We start from the raw sequence: 21234 nt of genomic DNA, 5'->3' as shown, positions 1-21234 counted from the left end.
ATTACTTAAAACGGCCGTTTCTCCTAAACCGTACATCGGAATCAAACGAACTACATATCAAAACGAAGCTCGTAACATGAACTATCTAATTATGGCAATGGTAAAAACCTACCAGTGAGTTGACGGGTCCTAATGTTAAGAACAAAAACAGCCTAAAGTAAATCGGACATTACGACGGTTGTGTTTACGCGATTACCCAAATTTAAACCACTCCAATTCATCTCATAATCAATCCACAATCACAACCCAATCAAAATTACATCCATAACTCACCATAACAGCCCCAGCAACTCCATATTATCAATTTATACTATTCTTAAACTTGAATTTAAACTACACTTAAGTTCATTAATCAACAATCCAAGAACTACCACTCCAAAAGCTTCACAAAATCAACTAATCTCTACATTTACAACTAGCAAGCCTCTCATGAATTATAACAACAAAACTAAACCTAATTACTCAAATAAAGTTAGGGTTTGGAGGGGTTATACCTTTCTTGGAGAGTGGAGAATCAAGTGAATAGCTTGGAATCACCCTTAAAGTCCTTATCCAAGCTTAATCTAAACAAAACCTCAAGAACAAAAAAAATTAGTTCTTGAAAAACACTATTCACCATCTTCTTCCATGATTTTTAGGAAGAGATTGTGAATGATTTAGGAGCTCAAACTTATAGGATATCCATAACTATGCATAAGGAGTCTTTGATAATTACCTTGTAATTTAACAAAGCTTGGAACTAGGTTTTTGATTTTCTTGCTTTGGAAAAGAAGAAAAAGCCGAGAGCAAGGAAGAAGAAAGGTGAGAAAATTTTGTGTTTCTAGTGAAAATGAATTGTTAGCTTGGTTGGTTGACATTTTGATTTGTTTTTTTACCTTTTTACCATGGTAATTTTTGTGTGGTTCTAATTCAACCAACAACACACTTGCTTGGTCATGCTTATGTCACCATGTGATGTCACCCTCCCTCCTTTGTCCTCTTCTTATTGGTTTGATGACATCATCCACACTAATCTCTTTGATTAGCTTTTAATTATTTGGCTAATGACCGCTGATCTGTTATACGGTTCGCTTAACTTTCGTTTTCGTTTATCGTTTGAGGGATCATACCCGGGATCTTATTACTTAGGTTCCCTTAACCTTTCTCAATATATTATATTCCTTTTTATGATCCTCTATTAAAATCCTTGAATTTAAATCCTTTTTATCCTGTTACCTTATACTCAATTCTTTCGATATCTGGTGGATTTTCGGGAAAAATCAAAAGGTTCAAATTTGGATTCTGACGATCTTTACATACACTTATTTATCATATAGAGTACTAATACGATCTCAGAATAACAATAAAAGAACCCCTACATAGTGTGGCATGAAAAGTTTTCTTATTCAGCAATATCAGCAAAACACTATTCATAAGGGTTAAAAAAAAATTTCAAAATTTTGGGGTTATTACAAAAGAAACAATGTTTAAATAGAAAATTCACAAATAGGGAGGGAGAAATCTGATTTATAATGGGATCAATAGAATCCTAAGTTGCTTTCTTCGAATTTGACTTCCTTGCAGATAAATAAACAACTTATTAGGAAACAGACATTCATTCTGGGAAACAAAACATGTCTCAAGAAATGCGAATAAGATTTAAGATATAACAACAGTACTGATCCCCGTACTTCACGGAATATGGCTGTCATAGCAGCCACCGACTATTATCATATTGTCCTAACTCATCGAGGTTAGGGTTATGTCTCCGAAACCCTTGACTAAACTCGTAGACTCTCTCCTCTGATTGAGTTGCTGACTCGCCACTTCATATAAACCTTCCTACACTCTTCTGACTCTACTCCTAACCTAAATCAGGGACTCAAACCTATCGCTCTGATACCAACAGTGACGGCCTCAACCCCGGGGTCAGGAGTTGACGTCACCAACAACAATAATAATAAACATAATGTAATCCAAATCATTAATAATATATAACCACGACCCCTTTACCAAGACCTTTTCCAGGTTTAAGTATGATTTAGGTTACAACTAATACAAACCAACTTACAACAACCATACTGACGCAACTAACTTAATACAACAACTCAATAGAACATCTTTGGTCCAACACAACTACCTCAGAGGAGCCTGACACGGAAGGAACTGGAACTCTGCCCTGACTACCACGGAAGAATTTTCTAGGCATTTGCAATACATATATAAATATTCTACAATGGTGAGCAATCAATTGCTCAGCAGTACCACTATATGAATAACAAGTAAAGCAATTTATGATAAAACTGTGACAGGAACAGAGATTATAGCTCATTTGCAAAACATGGTAAACATTCATAAACTGGATATTTAAAACTATCATGCTCTGAAAAACAACAATGTCATTCGTGTGTTGTGTATAAACACCAGAGTTAAATTCTGGCATGCTATTTCATTTTCAAATCATCTGTCTCAAACAAGTTGATTTGTTAAATAATTTCAAAACTGAATCTATCAAATCTATTGGATGTTCAATGGGTGAAGATAGCTAATCAGTCTATCCTCACCGGACAGCGACTAACGGCCATCCAGAATAAAGAATGTGTTCCGGAACTTGGGAAAAGACTAGCTAGGTCTTTCCCCCAATGCTAGACTAATCGGTTAAACAACGCCCAACCGAATTAGCCACCTACGCCTACTCATTTCCAATAGATCAACTGAATTCCCTTTTTACTATTTCCAAAGTTCCACTACATAGGTGTATCAAAACATTCCACGATATAGGTGGATCAAAACCTTCTCTTTATCCAGTTTCCAAAATCACTGTCACCTATCTCTTTTTAAAACCATTCTGTCACAGCACACTATTCAAAACTTCTTTTTATTTTAATCACGTTTAGAGATAAGTGCTTTCAAAAGTTACTTTTCCCCAAAACATAATTTTAAACACCATTTCCAAATATAGTGGATACGTAACTTAAAACGTTTCTGTTCCATTACGAGAATAAAACAACAGTTACTCATATATAGTGAACCACATGAGTATGGTCAGGGGTACTTGCCTTACAGAATTTTACAACTATTACTGATCGACTCTGAGCCGATTCGGACGCTCAGGCTTTATCGTTTAACCACTAGATCACCTTGGATTTGACTTCAACACTCAGGTTCTTCAGTTGAAACCCTACTGAGCTCGTCGACTGTCCACTAGGTTATCCTTAGTTCAACATCCACTTTCGGTTTTCCCGACTAGAACCTACAGGGTCGAGATACTCTATGTTAGACGTCCAGGTATGCGTGACATATCCTCGATATCAATCATACCCAAATGATAACAATCCCGACTCGTAATTATACATATTTTAATATCACACGCAACAATTAGGGTTCACATTCTCAAAAATTGGTTCGGCGTTCATTTTTATAAAATACGTATACTCGTCATTTTACGACATTAGGGATATTAGTTTTGGTAAAATATTTCTCCACAACATACAATCAGGTTTCGCATTCACAACTTGGTTCAACAACTTTTTCCGATAATTATATACAGTTATCGATTCAGAAGATAGGGTTGACGAATCTTTACTATACATTTATCACAACACGCAAGCACTTCTGTAAAATAGTTATATTTATAATTATATAGTTATGTACATTCGACTGGCATTTCTGATATTTTATAGGATATGCTTACGAAATTTGGACAGTGTCTCCTTTGTTTATCGGACTACCCGTCGAACAAAATCGACGTTAATATTCACAACAAACAACAAACCACAATTCACAATTCCATACAACTCGTAACACAGTTACTTATTTAGTTTCGAAAGTAATTTATATAAATCATTTTTATTTGTTTTAAATAGCTAGGACTCAGATAAAAATCATCACCACCCACCGTTGACTCACTGAAATTCATCGTCAACGGCGGAACAATTTATTGGTGCCCGATATAATACGGGTTTCCAAATAAATTACACCGATTAATAAAGTTTCCCGCAACTAAATCTTTTATTTCACAAATATTATTCATTTATTTCCTGCTGAAAAGAAAATAGGGATTAAAATTTTTAACAACCAAGCCCAATACTCCCATTCGGCCCAACAAAAGGCCCAAACAATCTGGCTCAACTGCCAAGCCCAACAGAAAACAACCCAACTGAACCAAACAACAACAACAATCAACACAAACACTACTGCACGCACCTCACGCGCAAGAACAAAACGAAAAAGGTGGAACATAGTAGCTACCACCGGAGGACAGGTCCACGGCGGCCAAAACTCCAGCCACAAACACTGCACACCCACAACACATGCACACACAACACAAAATCACACACACAAGCATATACATATATATATATATATATACAGGATTTAATTGAGAAGGTATGGAACCAATCGGAAAAGAACGGCCGGAAAAAAGCAAACGGTGAACCATAACGAGAAGCAGAGGAACCGAGAAAGAAATAAAGAAATGGAGAGATAAAAGAGGGAGAGAGAGTAAGGAGAGAGAGATAGAGATTTTAGAGTAGAGAGTAAGAGAGATTCGATGGGGGAGACAAAGAACAGGGCTCGTTCGAGAACAACCGAGAAGGAAGGGAAATGAATAGAAACTGGACACCTGTTATTTGATTTACTATATGCTGCCACGTATCACAATTAAATCGAGGGTTTATACGTGGCTCGAAATATGAATTTGTTCCGAAAACTCACAAATATTGAACCAAGCGACGGTAAAACAAATTTGGATAATTACCAGGATAATTTTAAAACTTTATAATTATCCTAAAATTAACGAAACATAAGTTTGGAAATTACAAAACAAATTTTGGAGCGCAATAAATATCCGAATTTAGCGATCGGATGATTCAAGGTGCTGTTAAAAACACATCGAAATAAATTGAAATTAATCTTAAAATGTCAGAAATATCCCGGAGTACATAAAAACGTAATTTCCATAATTTTAAAAGAGTTTTTGGAAGGTAGTTTTTAGTCGCTTTTAACAATTAGATGAAACAATGCGCGGGTGAAATTAATCCCGAAAATTTTCAAAATAATTTTAAATTTCCCAGAATATTATAAATTTAATAAAATATGAGTTTCATGATTTTTGAAGAATTCTGAAATTAAATGTGGAATTTACAAATAAACCCAATCAGAAAATCATTTAGAAATAAATAATTAATGAAATATTGATTTCTCAATTTTATAAAATCCTAAAAATAATTATTAAAATTATAAAATTATAAAACCAATTTCAGAGACATTCCAAATATTTATGCAAATAAATTTGCAATAAATTCACTTTTAAAAGTGGAGACAATTCAGTACAACTCAATAATTTAATTATGCGAGCAACCCGGCACACCATAAATCACACATAGATAATGATAAAGCAACACATAGTGATCAAAACCAATATACATATTTTATTTAATTAATTATTTAATAATTGCACTTTTTAATAATATAAAAGTATACGAGTCGTTACATTATCCGCTCGTGAATTGGGAGCTTGGTCCTATTCATCTTGTCTAGCTGTTGTTGTGTGATGAAAGAATTAAGCAAGGGTGAGCAACAAGCCCACCAAAATAACATGTATAATAATTAACAATATATGAGCATTCTCATAGTACTCATGAAACTCTTGGTCAACCAGAATTGAACCAAGTTTGATATCTTAATGCGACCAAGTCACAAAATAATCAGTATATATGTATATATACTTTTCAAAATCTTGGAAATCCTCTTCCATGCATAATATACACAGCGTTCCAGTTTATAACTGTATAAAAATATCGTTAGGTGATCTCATATATCTAACCTTGTCTCAACATTTTTCTGAAAATATTTGTCATGCATAATATAATTATTAACTAGATATAAGTTGAAAAGATGAAGTTACAAGATACTCCCATATACTTATATCTTTTCCGAATACTACTTGAACTACCAACTTTCAAGTTATAATCAGTTTCAAAAGTTCATCACATAGATGAGACTACAAGATAAGACTTGAATAGTGTTGTATATATGTTGTGTACTTGATGATTTCATGAACAAAACACCTTGGTAGATTTTACTTAGTGAAAATGTAGCACTCGACAGATAAGGATTATAATCCCGACGGATAACTCTTTTTAGTCCCGACGGATGATGACTTATTATCCATCGAGTGAGTAGCTTATGTAACTATATGTCTGTAGCACATTTCCGCATACACATTGGTTAGAATCTGTAGTAGTACTTAAGTCATATTGACTTTAACTAGATATGCAGAATAGGTTGATTAATTGTACATAGATGATGTCTTTTAATTCTGCATAAATGAAATGGAGTCAAGTACCTAATTGCTACCCGACGGATAAACAATAATGAATTCGACGGATGATCAATAACTCGACGGATGATCATAACCCGACGGATAAAGAATTCAAATTTCTGCTGACAGTGACAACACAGTCACATGCGTCGAGTGTATGCAAATGGAATGTGGTAGCCTATTCAACTGGGTTTTCGAGAATAAAGAAGCATTTCCATTTCCATGCTATTATGAAGATATTCAAAGATGCTGGAATAGAGTAATGAAGTAGCATTGTAATAGACTCGATAGTTTTTGTTTTATTATCTTGTCTTATTACTTTGTAATCTTGGTGATATATAAACCAAGAAGCAACAAATAGAATAACAACTAACCAACTAAGAAACTAAGCAACCAAGAGAGAAACATTTGTAAGCTGTATTCTTAGCATTTCTCTCGTTCTTAGTTGTTATCATTTTATAAGCAGCTGTGAGCTTTCTGCACACAGAGTTCTCTCGATATATATTATATATCTCTGGTGGAATCATTCAAATCAACCAAAAAGTTTTTAAAGACTCTTGTTTTTAATTACTTATGTTTTTGATTCATTTGAAGTAACTATTCCGCATTCTGCTAATCAAGTCACACTTATATATATATTTGAGTTAGAACATTTTTATTCAAGAAAAAGTTTCAAGAATTCCATTCAACCCCCTTCTGTAATTCTTGTTATATTGTTAAGGGACTAACAATTGGTATCAGAGCAAGCTCTTGAAGAACAAAGAGTTTAAAGATCAAAACAATACAGCAAGATGAACAAGAAGGATGTTGGAGTCAAGATTCCTTTTCTGAATAAAGATAATTACCATCATTGGAAGGTAAAGATGCATCTTCATTTGCTTTCTCAAGATGAGGCCTATATGGACTGCATAGAAAGAGGCCCTCATGTTCCAATGAGAGCTGCAACTGGAAACGAGCCATCTGTCCCCAAGCCAAGGCATGAATGGTCTGATCCTGACATTGAACAAGTAAGGAAGGATAAAAAGACCATGAATATCCTATTTAATGGAGTTGATGGTGATATGTTTGACAACATTATCAACTGCAAAACTGCCAAGGATGTTTGGGATACAATACAGATCATCTGTGATGGCACTGAGCAAGTTAGAGAAAACAAGATGCAGCTACTGATTCAGCAATATGAGCATTTTCATAATAAGAAAGTGAGTCTCTCACTGACATCTTTAGTAGGTTTCAAAAACTACTAAATGCTTTAAAGTTGCATGGAAGGGTCTATCAGACAAAAGACTCCAATATGAAATTCCTTAGATCTCTTCTAAAGGAATGGAAACCAATGACAGTCATATTAAGAAACTCACAAGATTATAAGGAGTTTACTTTGGAGAGACTGTATGGCATCCTGAAAACTTATGAGCTTGAAATAGAGCAAGATGAGAGGATGGAGAGAGGAAAGAAGAAAGGAGGGTCCATTGCACTAGTTTCTGAGTTAGAGAAAGAGAAGGAGATGAAGATGGAAGCTGTTGAGTAAACTTTAAGGGTCTGTGAAAACAAGGGCATTGGGCTTGCAGTAGAAAGTGAAGATTCTTTGAGCCAAGATGACATGGAAGACATTGATGAACATTTAGCAATTCTTTCCAGAAGATTTGCCAAGCTCAAGTTCAAAAAGAACTTTGGAGCAGCCAAGCCAAATAGAAACATGGTGGATAAATCAAAATTCAAGTGTTTCAAATGTGGCTTGGCAGGGCACTTTGCCAGTGAGTGTAGAAAGTGAGATTCCAGTAAGAAAAAGTTTGAGCCTGTGGATTATAAGCAAAAATACTTTGAGCTGCTCAAACAAAAGGAAAGGGCTTTTATTACACAAGAAAATGACTGGGCAGCAGATGGTCTGGATGAAGATGAAGATGTCAGCTATGTCAATCTAGCCCTAATGGCTACGTCTGATAAAACAGAAACAAGTTCTTCAAGTAATCAGGTAATTACTACAAACCTTGCACATTTATCTAAAGCTGAGTGTAATGATGCTATAAATGACATGTCTACAGAGTTATATCATTTGCGTGTTACACTTAAGTCTCTTACTAAAGAGAATGCTAAAATTAAAGAAAACAATTTGTTTTTAAGTGAGAGAAATAATGTGCTAGAGTCTCAATTCATTAATTTTGAAAAATTAAGAATTGAGTGTAAGATTGCCAAGGAGGAATTAACTGAGTCCTTGAAGAAAGAAGAAATTTTGAAGAAGCAGCTCGAGCGTGAACAAGAGGTGATTAAGGCATGGAAAACATCTAGAGATGTCCATGCTCAAATGACCAAAGTTCAAGGAATCGAGTCTTTCTATGATGCAGCCTGGAAAAAGAACAAGGAGAAACTAGAACCAAATTTGGTGGATGGAGTGCTAACAGATGTAGACTCGACGGATGATGAGGATCATCCATCGGATAACAAAAGGGTTACCGTCGATTGATGAAAATCCTCATCCGTCGGCTGTAAGCAAGCCTATCAGTAAAGCCAAACTTGTTAAGCTGAATGAAAAGTATGGATCTGTTTCCAAGAACTTTGTTTCAGGAAAATCGAGTCAAGTTAAGAAAGGGAAAAAGAAGTGACAGACTTGAAAATATTGAGGTGAAAACAAAGGTTAAAAAGAAAAATAATAGAAATGGTAAAGTAGGGATTAACAAACACAATAACTACACACCTGATAAATATGCTCCTAGAAAAATCTGTGTCAAGTGTGGTAGTGTAAATCATTTGTCTGTTAATTGCAAATCTACCATGCCTACTTCCATATCTGTGCCACCTCACTTTCCTAACATGAATGCCATGCCTCCCATGCCTATGAATGCTATGTCTACACAGAATATGAATGCACAATTTGCTAATATGTCATTTGCACCTAATCCTTATTATGCTGCATTTAGTATGCCACAAATGCCATTTAGCATGCCTTACTGGAATAACATGTTCACTAATAACATGCCATTCCCTGTTGATTATAATATGCATGATAATTCTGTTGCAATGAATGGTTTCAAGGGCCCAACTCAAATGACCAAGGATGAATCTGATATTCCCAAGTCAAATGAGATAAAGCCTAAGAAACAGAAAAAGAAAGCTAACAAGGCAGGACCCAAGGAAACTTGGGTACCAAAATTAACTTGATTTGATTTTGATGTGTGCAGGGAAACAGAAAGAATCTTTGGTACTTGGATAATGGTTGTTCAAGACACATGACTGGTGATTCTACCCTGCTCACAGAGTTCAAGGAGAGAGCTGGCCCAAGTATTACTTTTGGAGATGACAGCAAGGGTTATACTGTGGGATATGGCTTGATTTCAAAGGACAATGTCATCATTGAGGAAGTTGCCTTAGTGGATGGTCTCAAACATAACTTGTTGAGTATCAGCCAGCTTTGTGATAAAGGCAACTCAGTAACCTTCAACTCAGAAGCCTGTGTTGTGACTAACAAAAGAAGCAACAAAGTGGTTCTCACTGGTGTGAGAAAAGGAAATGTGTACCTAGTTGATTTCAACTCATCTAATGCAGAATCTGTTACTTGTCTTCTCAGTAAAGCAAGTCAGGATGAAAGTTGGCTATGGCACAAGAAGCTATTCCATTTAAACTTCAAGACCATGAATGAGCTAGTAAAGAAAGAACTGGTTAGAGGCATTCCTCCAGTGGATTTTTCTACGGATGGACTGTGTGGTGCTTGTCAAAATGGGAAGCAGATTAAAGCATCATTCAGGAAGAAACTTAATTCAAAAATTGAAGAACCTTTGCAACGGATACACATGGATTTGTTTGGACCAGTCAATGTGTTGTCCATCTCAAGGAAAAGATTTTACCTAATAATTGTAGATGATTTCTCAAGTTCTCTTGGACATATTTCCTAAAGTCTAAATATGAGGCTAGTGAAATCATCATCAATCACATAATGCGATTCAATAATCATCCTGATTTCAAGGTTAGAAGAATCAGGAGTGACAATGGAACTGAGTTCAAAAAATTCAGTCATGAGAGCATTCTGTGAGGAAAATGGGATTCTGCATGAGTTTTCAGCAACAAGAACTCCACAACAGAATGGAGTAGTGGAAAGGAAGAACAAATCACTTATTGAAGCTGCAAGGACAATGCTTGAAGAATCTAAACTTCCAACATATTTCTGGGCTGAAGCTGTAAATACTGCATGCTACACTCAGAATATTTCCCTGGTTAATCAAGCAAGATGCATGACTCCCTATCAATTGTTCAAGAACAAGAAGCCAACTCTAAATTTTCTTCATGTCTTTGGATGCAAATGCTATATTCTGAGAAATCAAACTGATCAAAATGGGAAGTTTGATGCTAAAGCAGATGAAGGAATTTTTGTTGGGTATGCTGTTGGTAAAGCATATAGAGTCTACAATCTAAGAACCAATATTGTTGTGGAATCAATACATGTTGTGTTTAATGATAAAAAGATTGAAGGACTTCAAGATGGAGATTATCATGAGAGCCTCAAATTCGACAACGTGGATATGGTTAGTGATGACAGTGATGATGAAAGTGATCAAGAAACAGTATCAAAGGATAATGCAGAAAAATCTACTACCAATAAAGCATAAAACTCAACATATGTCGAGTTGCATAATGCTTCATCCGTCGGGAGGCAATCTGCATTATCCGTCGGGAGACAACCAGCTTTATCCGTCGGTACTCAAAATTCACCATCCGTCGGGTTATCAAGAGGAGCAGGAAGTCAGGATAGATCACCTATAGAAAGTTCCCCTTTCTCAAATCAAAGATCCACAAACTCAGGGGGAGTTTCTAACAATCAAAACTCAATCACACATCAAGACAATAATGAGGCCTCTTCATCTAGAGCTAATCTACCTCAACAAAGTAAATGGACAAAAGATCACCCCTTTGAGCTAATAATTGGTGATGTTTCTTCTAGAGTTCAAACCAGGAGAGCAACTCAAGAAGAATGTCTATACAGTAGCTTTCTTTCCAAGGAAGAACCAAAGAAGGTAGAAGAAGCTTTGTTGGATCCTGATTGGATTTTCGCTATGCAGGATGAGCTAAACCAATTTGAAAGGAATAATGTATGGAAGCTGGTGCCCAAGCCTAAAGGAAAGAATCCAATAGACACCAAATGGGTATTCAGAAACAAGATGTATGAAAATGGGATAGTAGTCAGGAACAAAGCTAGATTGGTTGCTAAGGGCTATTGTCAACAAGAAGGAATAGATTTTGATGAAACATTTGCTCCTGTTGCAAGACTTGAAGCCATCAGAATCTTCTTAGCCTATGCAGCCCATGCCAATTTCAAGGTCTATCAAATGGATGTCAAAAGTGCCTTTCTGAATGGAGATTTGGAGGAGGAAGTCTATGTCAGTCAACCTCCTGGTTTTGAAGATCCAAATTTTCCAGAACATGTCTATTATCTTTTGAAAGCACTTTATGGACTAAAGCAAGCACCTAGAGCCTGGTATGACACTTTATCAAAGTTTCTTTTGGAAAATCATTTCACAAGAGGTACTGTAGAGAAAACTTTATTCTTTAGAAATGTTAATGGCTCTAGTATACTTGTTCAAATTTATGTAGATGACATTATTTTTGGCTCTACAAATGAGAAACTTTGTAAAAAGTTTGCCAAATTGATGCAAAGTAAGTATGAGATGAGTATGATGGGAGAACTAACTTACTTTCTTGGTTTGCAAGTTAAGCAAGTTAGTGATGGAATATTCATTAGTCAAACTAAATATATTTTTGATCTTTTAAAGAAGTTTGATCTAATGGATTGCACATATGCAAAAACTCCCATGGCCACTGCAACTAAGCTTGAATTAAACAGTACTGAAAAGTCTGTGGATATTTCAAGTTATAGGGGCATGGTCGGCTCACTTCTGTACTTAACAGCTAGTAGGCCAGATATAATGTTTGATACATGTTTATGTGCTAGATTTCAGGCTGATCCTAGAGAATCTCACTTAATAGCTATTAAGAGAATTTTCAGATATCTCAAGGGAACACCAAAACTTGGCATTTGGTACCCTAGAGATTCTGATTTTGATCTAACTGGTTATTCAGATGCAGATTATGCAGATTGCAGAATTGATAGAAAAAGTACAACATGAACCTGCCAATTTTTAGGAAATAAGCTTGTGTCTTGGTTCAGTAAAAAGCAAAATTCAGTTTCTACTTCTACAGCTGAAGCTGAATATATTACTGCTGGTAGTTGCTGTGCACATATTTTATAGATGAAAAATCAATTGCTAGACTATGGTTTGGAAGTTGAGAGGATTCCTATTTTCTGTGATAACACAAGTGCAATTGCCATCACTGAAAATCCAATACAGCATTCAAGGACAAAGCACATAGATATCAAGTACCACTTCATAAGGGAATATGTAATGAATGGTACCGTGGAACTACATTTTGTTCCAAGTGAGAAGCAGCTTGCAGATATCTTTACCAAGCCACTGGATGAATCCACCTTTTCAAGGTTGGTAAGTGAGTTAGGTATGCTTAATTATTCTTAAATCTATATGAGATAATTTGCAAGTTGATATGCAGCCAGAAATTTAATTGATTTTTCAGTCTTTGATGAAATTTTGGCTAAGTCAAAATTTACATCTCGACGGATGATCCTTATCCATCGAGTTTAATCATCCATCTGTATACTAATTGCTAATAAAAATCAATTATTTTTCTGGAATATTTTATGACTCGACGGATAACAGTTTATCCTCATCCGTCGAATTGTCTTAATCTCAGTCGTTAATTCCCTGAACATTATCCATCAAGTATACTTACAGTTTGTAAGCATAACACGATGGATAATGGGTGAAATTTTTACAGTTTATTTTTTTTAAACGGCTATTTTAGGCAATTTTCATTGGTTACTTTATTTTACTTTATTATTTTTAGTAGTTATTCTTTGAGATAGTATAAAAGCTTATTTCATTTCAATTGCTTTTCTTTTATCATTCTCAAATCAAATACTCCAATTTATTTCTCTTTCAAAGCACTTACTCTTTCTCTTCAAGCTCTCATTCTCTAACAATGGCGCCCGTTGTCAAGATTATGTCTCAAACTGGGTTCATTTATGAGAAGAACAATTTCACTGCATTGGTAAACAAGGGTATTCAGCAATCTGGTGACTATCAAAAGATGATGGACTTTGTGAAGAATTGCAAGCTTAGCTATGCCATGCTGGAATCACCCACAATCTTTTGTGAAGTTGTTGAAGAAATGTGGACCACTGCTACATACAACTCAACAGATAAGACCATCACTCTAACCATTAAAGGTAAAAAATTCTGTATCAATAGTGATGTTATAAAAGCATGTTTTAAAATTTCTAATAACATTGTGACCTCACCACACACTGACACTGATATAATCAATATGCTTAATTCCATGAACTATGCTCTTTCTACCTCTAAGCTAAGTGACATTAGGAGATTGGGTCTTAGGAAGGAATGAAGTTTTATGTGTAATGTAGTGACAAAGGTGTTTTCAGGTAAAGTCAGTAATTTTGATTCAGTCAATATCTCCATGCTTAACATGCTCTACATGCTAGTTACAGATAAATTTTATAATTTCAGTGACCTTATTTTGTTTGAGTTAGGCTTTAAACTAGGAGAGTTAAATAAGAGAGGTACAAATGTGTATTATGCTAGATTCTTTTTGATGTTAACTAACCATCTCTCTGAGGGTATTGTGCTTGAGAACCCTAACAACAAATTAGATTGTTGGGTTCATGAGAGAAGGCTCATTGCAGATTTGAACAGGGCCAATCATCACAAGGAGGTGCCACTGTTCTATTTCCCTGTAATGGAAGCACCTCAGGTAAGTGAGGTAAGTTCATCTATCCTTACCACTTACCACTGTGTCAACGACCCAACAGTTGCCTACCCAAGCTACCAAACCTGCAAATATTTCAAAATCCAAATCAAAGAAAGCCCCCTCTGGTATCTCTCAAAAGATGCCAGTTACAAAATCCACCAAAACCAAAGAGGGGAGTGTGCAAGTGGGTAAGACAGGTGAGGGAAAGGGTGAACATAAAAGAAACCCTAAGGATAAGGATGGAAAGTTGAGTGGTTCCCAGCCTAGCCACACTGCAGTTTTCCAACAAACTACAGTGCTTAAAAAGGATAAAAGCTCATTTCTAGCTGCATCCTCCCAAAAGGATGTAGTTATTGAACAAAGCTCTCTACCAAGAGCACAGGCCAAGAGGGTTAGGGACACAAGCTCACCCCAAACTTATGCCAGGAAGAAGAAATCTAAAACCCTTGAGGATGCACAGGGTACACACACTGTGCAAACTGGTGCTAAAGACACAGTCACTGCACCTTCATAAATTCAGTTTGATGTTGCTCCTGTAAATGTGGAGTCACAACAAAAATCTCTAGTAATAGAAGCACCTCGAACACCAAACTCACCCACAAACTCACTGGATGTGGATATGATAAACACATTAATTCCTGATTCCCCTTCTTTAACTTTGTCTAGGGAAGCCAAAATCTAGTGCAAGTGAGCATCATCTTTTAGATGATTTGTTGGCTCACTTGCCCATTCTTTTAGGAACTGTTGAATCATCTGTGCCCAAAATATCTTCAATCAGCACAGAGTCCACAATAGTTTCAATTCCTAGTTCATTCATTTATACTCTCTCGATGGATATTGCTCATCCGTCGAGTAGTGATTGTATCCCGACGGATAAGCTTAATAGCAGTTATCCGTCGGATTGCAAAACCACTCATGTAACACCCCCAAAATCCGGGGTCGGGGATTCGGGTTGTCACGAGTTCCATTTCCCTTATCAATACTTAATCTTAACAGTCAACCAACTACTGCGTACTGTGACCCCACAATATACACACACACACCACAAGTTATAGTCTCAGAGATAAATACCAAAAATAACACAAGTCATTTTATTCCACAATTATAAACCATTTCACCATAAAAAGGGTTTCTAAATAGTTTACATTTCCTTGCCATTATTACAATTCATAAATATACATAAATCCGGTACAACAAAAGTTGAAAGCCTAGCCTATTGGAGGTTCCTACCTCAGCTACAACGGCGTCAATGCCTATAGGAAACTGCGGAACGTTTCCTATCCGCTCACAAATTGGGAGCTTGGTCCTGTTCATCTTGTCTATCTGTTGTTGTGTGATGAAAGAAGAAAGCAAGGGTGAGCAACAAGCCCACCGAAATGATATGTATAATAATTAACAATATATGAGCATTCTCATAGTACTCATGAAAGTCTTGGTCAAAAGAAATGAACCAAGTTTGATATCTTAATGCGATGAAGTCGCAAAATATTCAGTATATATACATATATACTTTTCAAAATCTTGGAAGTCCTCTTCCATGCATAATACACACAGAGTTCCAGTGTATAACTGTGTAAAAATATCGTTGCAAGGTGATCTCATATATCTAACCTTGTCTCAACGTTTTTCTGAAAATCTTTGTCATGCATCAGATAATCATTAACCAGATATAAGTTGAAAAGATGAAGTTACAAGATACCCCAATATACTTATATCTTTTTCAAATACTACTTGAACTACCACCGTTCAAGTTATAATAGTTTCAAAAGTTCATCACATAGATGAGACTACAAGACAAGATTTGAATATATTCAATCTTTGAATATCATTATAAATAATGAAGTTACGAGATACTTCATTAAGTCCCGATATATATATATACACCTATATATATACATTTCATACACTCCTTGAAAACCTCTGTTATGAAAATTATAAACAGAGTTGCAATATCCAATGAATTTGGAAGGGAGAAAACCTTGGCATAAACCTGATATCTTGCTGATCAGGCAAAGATACCAATAAGTAACCTTTTCTACTGTAGATGGATGAATTCCTCGTCGGTCATCACCCTGGCCGCATTAGGACCTCGCGCTAGACCGTTACCCGACCACTCACGCGTGGATGGACTGTCACCCAGCCTCTTACACCTTCATAGACCGTACCCCGGCCTGTCGCTTATGCCGACTCAATCAGATGGACTTACTTCCCGAACATTGGGCAAGTAATCAAATTGTTTTCTCAAAACAGCAACCATATTGCGAATATAAAATACACCACAGAGCCGGATCCCTTAGATTTTTGAGCGAGTATTCAAGTCCCCTTTGAAAGAAAGCGTTTAAATTTGAAAACGAGTTTTGGGATCCGCTCTAACTTTTAAAATCATTTTGAAGACTCGAAAACATTTTTAAGAAGGTTTGGAGTAATGCTGATTCAATAAAATAAATCAGTCCCAATATATTAGAAAATATCCGAATATTATTATTTAAATAATATTCCCATGAAGAGTAATCCTTATAAAAATAATTTGAAGTAGAAGTTTTAAAACTCATACTTGAAATGAATATTAATTAACCAAAAATATACTTATACGAAAGTACTATCTTTATTTGAATAATCGAAAATAAGTTTGATTATCGAAACATTATTCTTTAATAAAATAAAGAATGTTATTTAATAAATAAGCGGATTCATAAGTCCTCAAATGAATATTCAAAATAATATTCATTAAATAAAATAAATGGAGTCATAAGTCCTCGAATGAATATTCAACTAATAATATTCAATAAATAAAATAAACGGAGTCATAAGTCCTCGAATGAATATTTAACTAATAATATTTATTAAATAAAATAAAGTTATCGAATAACCCTTATTCGATTAATAGTTTTGAAAACTATATCCATATATATATGAAAATATATATATATATATTGTACTCGGGAACATCGACTCCCGGTTTAGAAAAATGTTCACCTTTGGGTCCCCTATACTAAGGATATACGCAACTACTGCTTATCTCTAGCATAGGTATTATGCAACTATAAGCAGTTGAATCAACAGATATATATCAAGATTACGAAATATACATGCATATATACCATATCACATGCCCCAATATATTGCAAGATTTGCTAATTAACCATCATGCATCTATCACAAGATAATGTATATATATATATGTATACATCACAACAACAGTATAACGGGTAGAAAACTTGCCTGAGTGTTCCGGGGTAGACTTAAGCTTAGAGTGGGTCCGATAACCTATGAACAACAACATAAGTCGGAATTAAACTCCGGTCGCTTAAGAAACTAGACTTTAACCAATTGAACCCTAACGTTCACTTATGGTAACTTATACGCTTAACGAATCACATAAGTCATTCGAGTACCCTCGGCTCCACCATTTTTAATAAATTAACAATTAAGAATTTTAAGGCGATTCTTTCGCGAGTACTCTACCAACTGCCTAATACACTTTACATAATTGTTTCATACTCTAATTAGTCATTTAAGGGCCTTAACCAAGGTTTCAAAGTAAGGCGAGGGGTAATGGTTCATTCGCGAAACGCCGTTACTTAAAACGGTCGTTTCTCCTAAACCGTACATCGGATTCAAGCGAACCACATATCAAAATGAAGCTTACAACATAATCTAACTAAACATGGAAAAGTCACAGATTCAATAGTTAGCTCTCTATCGCGAACACTAAGAACAAGCAGTTGTATGAAATTGGGCATTACGACGGCTATGTTTACGCGATTACCAAGTTTTAAACCACTCCAAACAACCACCATTCAACTCACAACCAACAATACAACCAGCCCTCATCCAAACCTTACTACATCAGTCCCCAAAACTTAAGATTTTCCAATTTATACAACCCCACACATGAACTACTAGCTATACTTAAGTTTCATTAACTATAAACAAGATTTCAACATCCAAATCACTATAAATCCAATCCAAACTCTAAACACACAAGCATCATGCTTCTCATTTACTATAACCATCAAAACCATCTTAATACTCAAATTAAAGTTAGGGTTTGGAGGTGTTATACCTTCCTTGGAGTGATTAGAGTAGCTAGGAAGTCTTAGGGAGCCTCCTACAAGCTTAATCTTTCCAAAGAAATCAAGAACACAAAGTTAGGTTTTGAAGTTTCTAAAAGTCAGATTGAAAGAACTGTCAAAACGAGGGTCTTAACATGCTTATTTGGACGAGACTTGTGAACAAGAGTTGTAGGTCATCTCAATACCTTTCCAAAGAGCTATAGAACATACTATTTGAGTGAGTATTTAAGGAGATATGGTAGTTTGAAGTTTCTGCTCTGGTTTTGGCTGAGAGCTTTTGTTCTTGGAAAGCAAAAGTCAACTTCTAATTTGTGTTTTGTGATTTGTTTTGCCTTGGCTTGGTTGCTACCTTTTGTTTTGATTAATTACTTTTAACCATGGTGAATTTTGTGTGGTTTAGAATCAACCAACACTTCCTTCCCTTTTTGTCATGCTCATGTCATCCTCTTATGTCATCATCCCACACTTGTCCTCTTCTTGTTGGTGAGATGACATCACCCTCCACTAACTCTTTGATTAACTCCTAATCACTTGGCTAATGACCGCTGATCTGTTATACGGTTCGCTTAACTTTCGTTCTCGTTTATTGTTTGAGGGATCATACCCGGGATCTTATTACTTGGGTTCCCTTAACCTTTCTCAATACATTATATTCATTTTATGATCCTCTCTTATAATCCTTGAATTTTAAATCCTTTTTATCATGTTACCTTATACTCAATTCTTTCGGTATCTGGTGGATTTTTGAGAAAAATCAAAGTGTTCGGATTTGGATTCTGACGATCTTTACATACACTTATATACCACATAGAGTACTAATAATATCTCAGAAGATCAATAAAAGAACCCCTACATAGTGTGGCATGAAAAGTTTTCTTATTCAGCATAATCAGCAAAATCACTATTCATAAGGGATTCAAAAATTCCAAAAAAATTGGGGTTATTACAACTCACCCGATGGATATCACTCATCCGTCGAGTATCTCTGCACAACTTCAAACTTCATTTATTTCAAGTGCAGAAGAATTAGTGGTTGTACAGTCACTATTAGGATTGAGAGAGAAGAGTGTTATGAGTGAGAGTCTGGGTTGCTCCCCAGGAAAAGGAGAGGAAATGAGTGAAATTATGCAATCCATTTCTTCAGGATTGGCAAAAGAAAGTGAGAGGAGTCCCATCTTAGAAGGTGAAGGTGAGGGTATGAGGGTAGGGAGCCAGGGTGAGATCCTGATGCAACAAAAGAGAGAAAATGAGAGAAATGCAGGTACTGGAGCTATAAGGATGTATGTTATTGCTAGTGAGTTAATGAATGTCCAGGATGCAGACAGGGATGGACTATCTCAGCAACCTAAAGTTGTTATAGATTCCACCTCCCTTGATGCTGAGGCATTTACTCACCTTGTTCCAGCTTATCAACTTCTACCTGAACAGGGCAATGACAATGCAGAAAGGATGCTCAATCTGGTGCATACCACACAGTCTATGATAAGAGCTAAGGATGCCATCACAGCTTTGCCCTCTACAACTGGTGATGTGGATTATGAGACTGGTGGCTCAGCTGACTTCTTTGGTGATAAAAGTGGGGATAGTGAAGATGAAGCAATGGACATAGGGGGAGAAGTAGGTTCCAGTTCAAGGTCAGGTATGCCATCATGGGCATTTTCAAAGCACTGTGATGAGCACTACTTCAAGACAACCCTGATCCAACTAATCAATCAGACAAATACTGCTCTTCAAACCACTTCAAATGCCAGCACTAAGAAGCTCCTTCAGGCACATCTAGCCTCTCTGCAACTTCAACAAATTCAAGGCTTCCAATATGATAGGGATGTAAACACCATCAAGGGTGATATTGAGGAGATGAAGAAGGCCATTTTAGACAAGGTGGATTCTAAACTTCCAGAAGCTACAATGCTTGACATCAAATTGCAATTAAGGAAAAATTCTGATCTTGCAACCAAGATAGATGCCTTGGATACAAGAATGTCAGCCATGGAAGCATCTTTAACAACCATTCATCTTCATCAAGCCCAACAGACAGATTTACTTCAAAAATTGGTGGTTGCTCAAACCCCCTCCTCTAATCAACTTGATGATAACAAAAAGGGGGAGAAAAGACCAAGTGAGGGGGAGAAGCTTCAAATTCAAATCAGTAAAGTGATTGTGCCTTCAATTACTATCTCAAAGCCACCAGTTACAAACAGTATAGATCTAATAAATGCAGCAACAACCAACTTTAGAGCAGCTGAAAAGAAAAAGTTGAGTCCACTCAACTGGGAGAAGATTGATGAGGATATTTAAAGGAAGTTTGAACTAGTCAAGGAGCCAGTAAAGTCAGCCATCCATCACTCTCAAGTCAAGTAAATTTCTGTGAATGAGATGAGCATGAACTATCTGGAAAGGGGACAGTCATCCTGCATCAAATCTCTAAAGGCTGAAATAATTCTGAAACCAAGGATAAATTATTTAAAATTATCATTGAAGAATCCTTTGGATACTGTGTATGAGACACCTAAGCCTGATGAAAAGAAGCTTCTATCAAGGTCAATTGTTTTCTACAAAGATCCAGCTGATTTAGCTTCCAAAATGAGAATTGCTAAAATTTTCAGGAATGGGAAAGAAATTTGTGTGGTGGCTGGACATCCTCAATTTGCTCAAGCAAAGAGAGAAGAAAAGGCTAGATTGAAGCAGGAAAAGAAGCAAGCTGCTCTAGATGCTAAAAAGGCTAAAAAAAAGAAAGAGCAAATTGCTATCTTGGCCAAGCTACATGCTGTAAATTCATCACAACAAATTCCTGCTCAGCCATCTGAAATCATTGAATCTCAAGATCCAAAGAAGCAAGTTAAACAATAGAAGAAGTCTCCAAGAATCAAGGAATTGGCTAAAAGAACCAAAAGGAAACTGGACATTATTGATAAGGAATTGGAGAATCAATTTCCCAAGGAGTCCACTTCAACAACAACTCAAGCATCAAAACCCTCTATGGTATTTGAAGATATCAAGGTAGTGGATCCATACAGGAACATTCAT

Source organism: Apium graveolens, chromosome 1, assembly GCF_009905375.1.
Source record: "Apium graveolens cultivar Ventura chromosome 1, ASM990537v1, whole genome shotgun sequence".
NCBI classification, from domain to species: Eukaryota; Viridiplantae; Streptophyta; class Magnoliopsida; order Apiales; family Apiaceae; genus Apium; species Apium graveolens.
Note: the sequence above shows the minus strand (reverse complement) of the source record.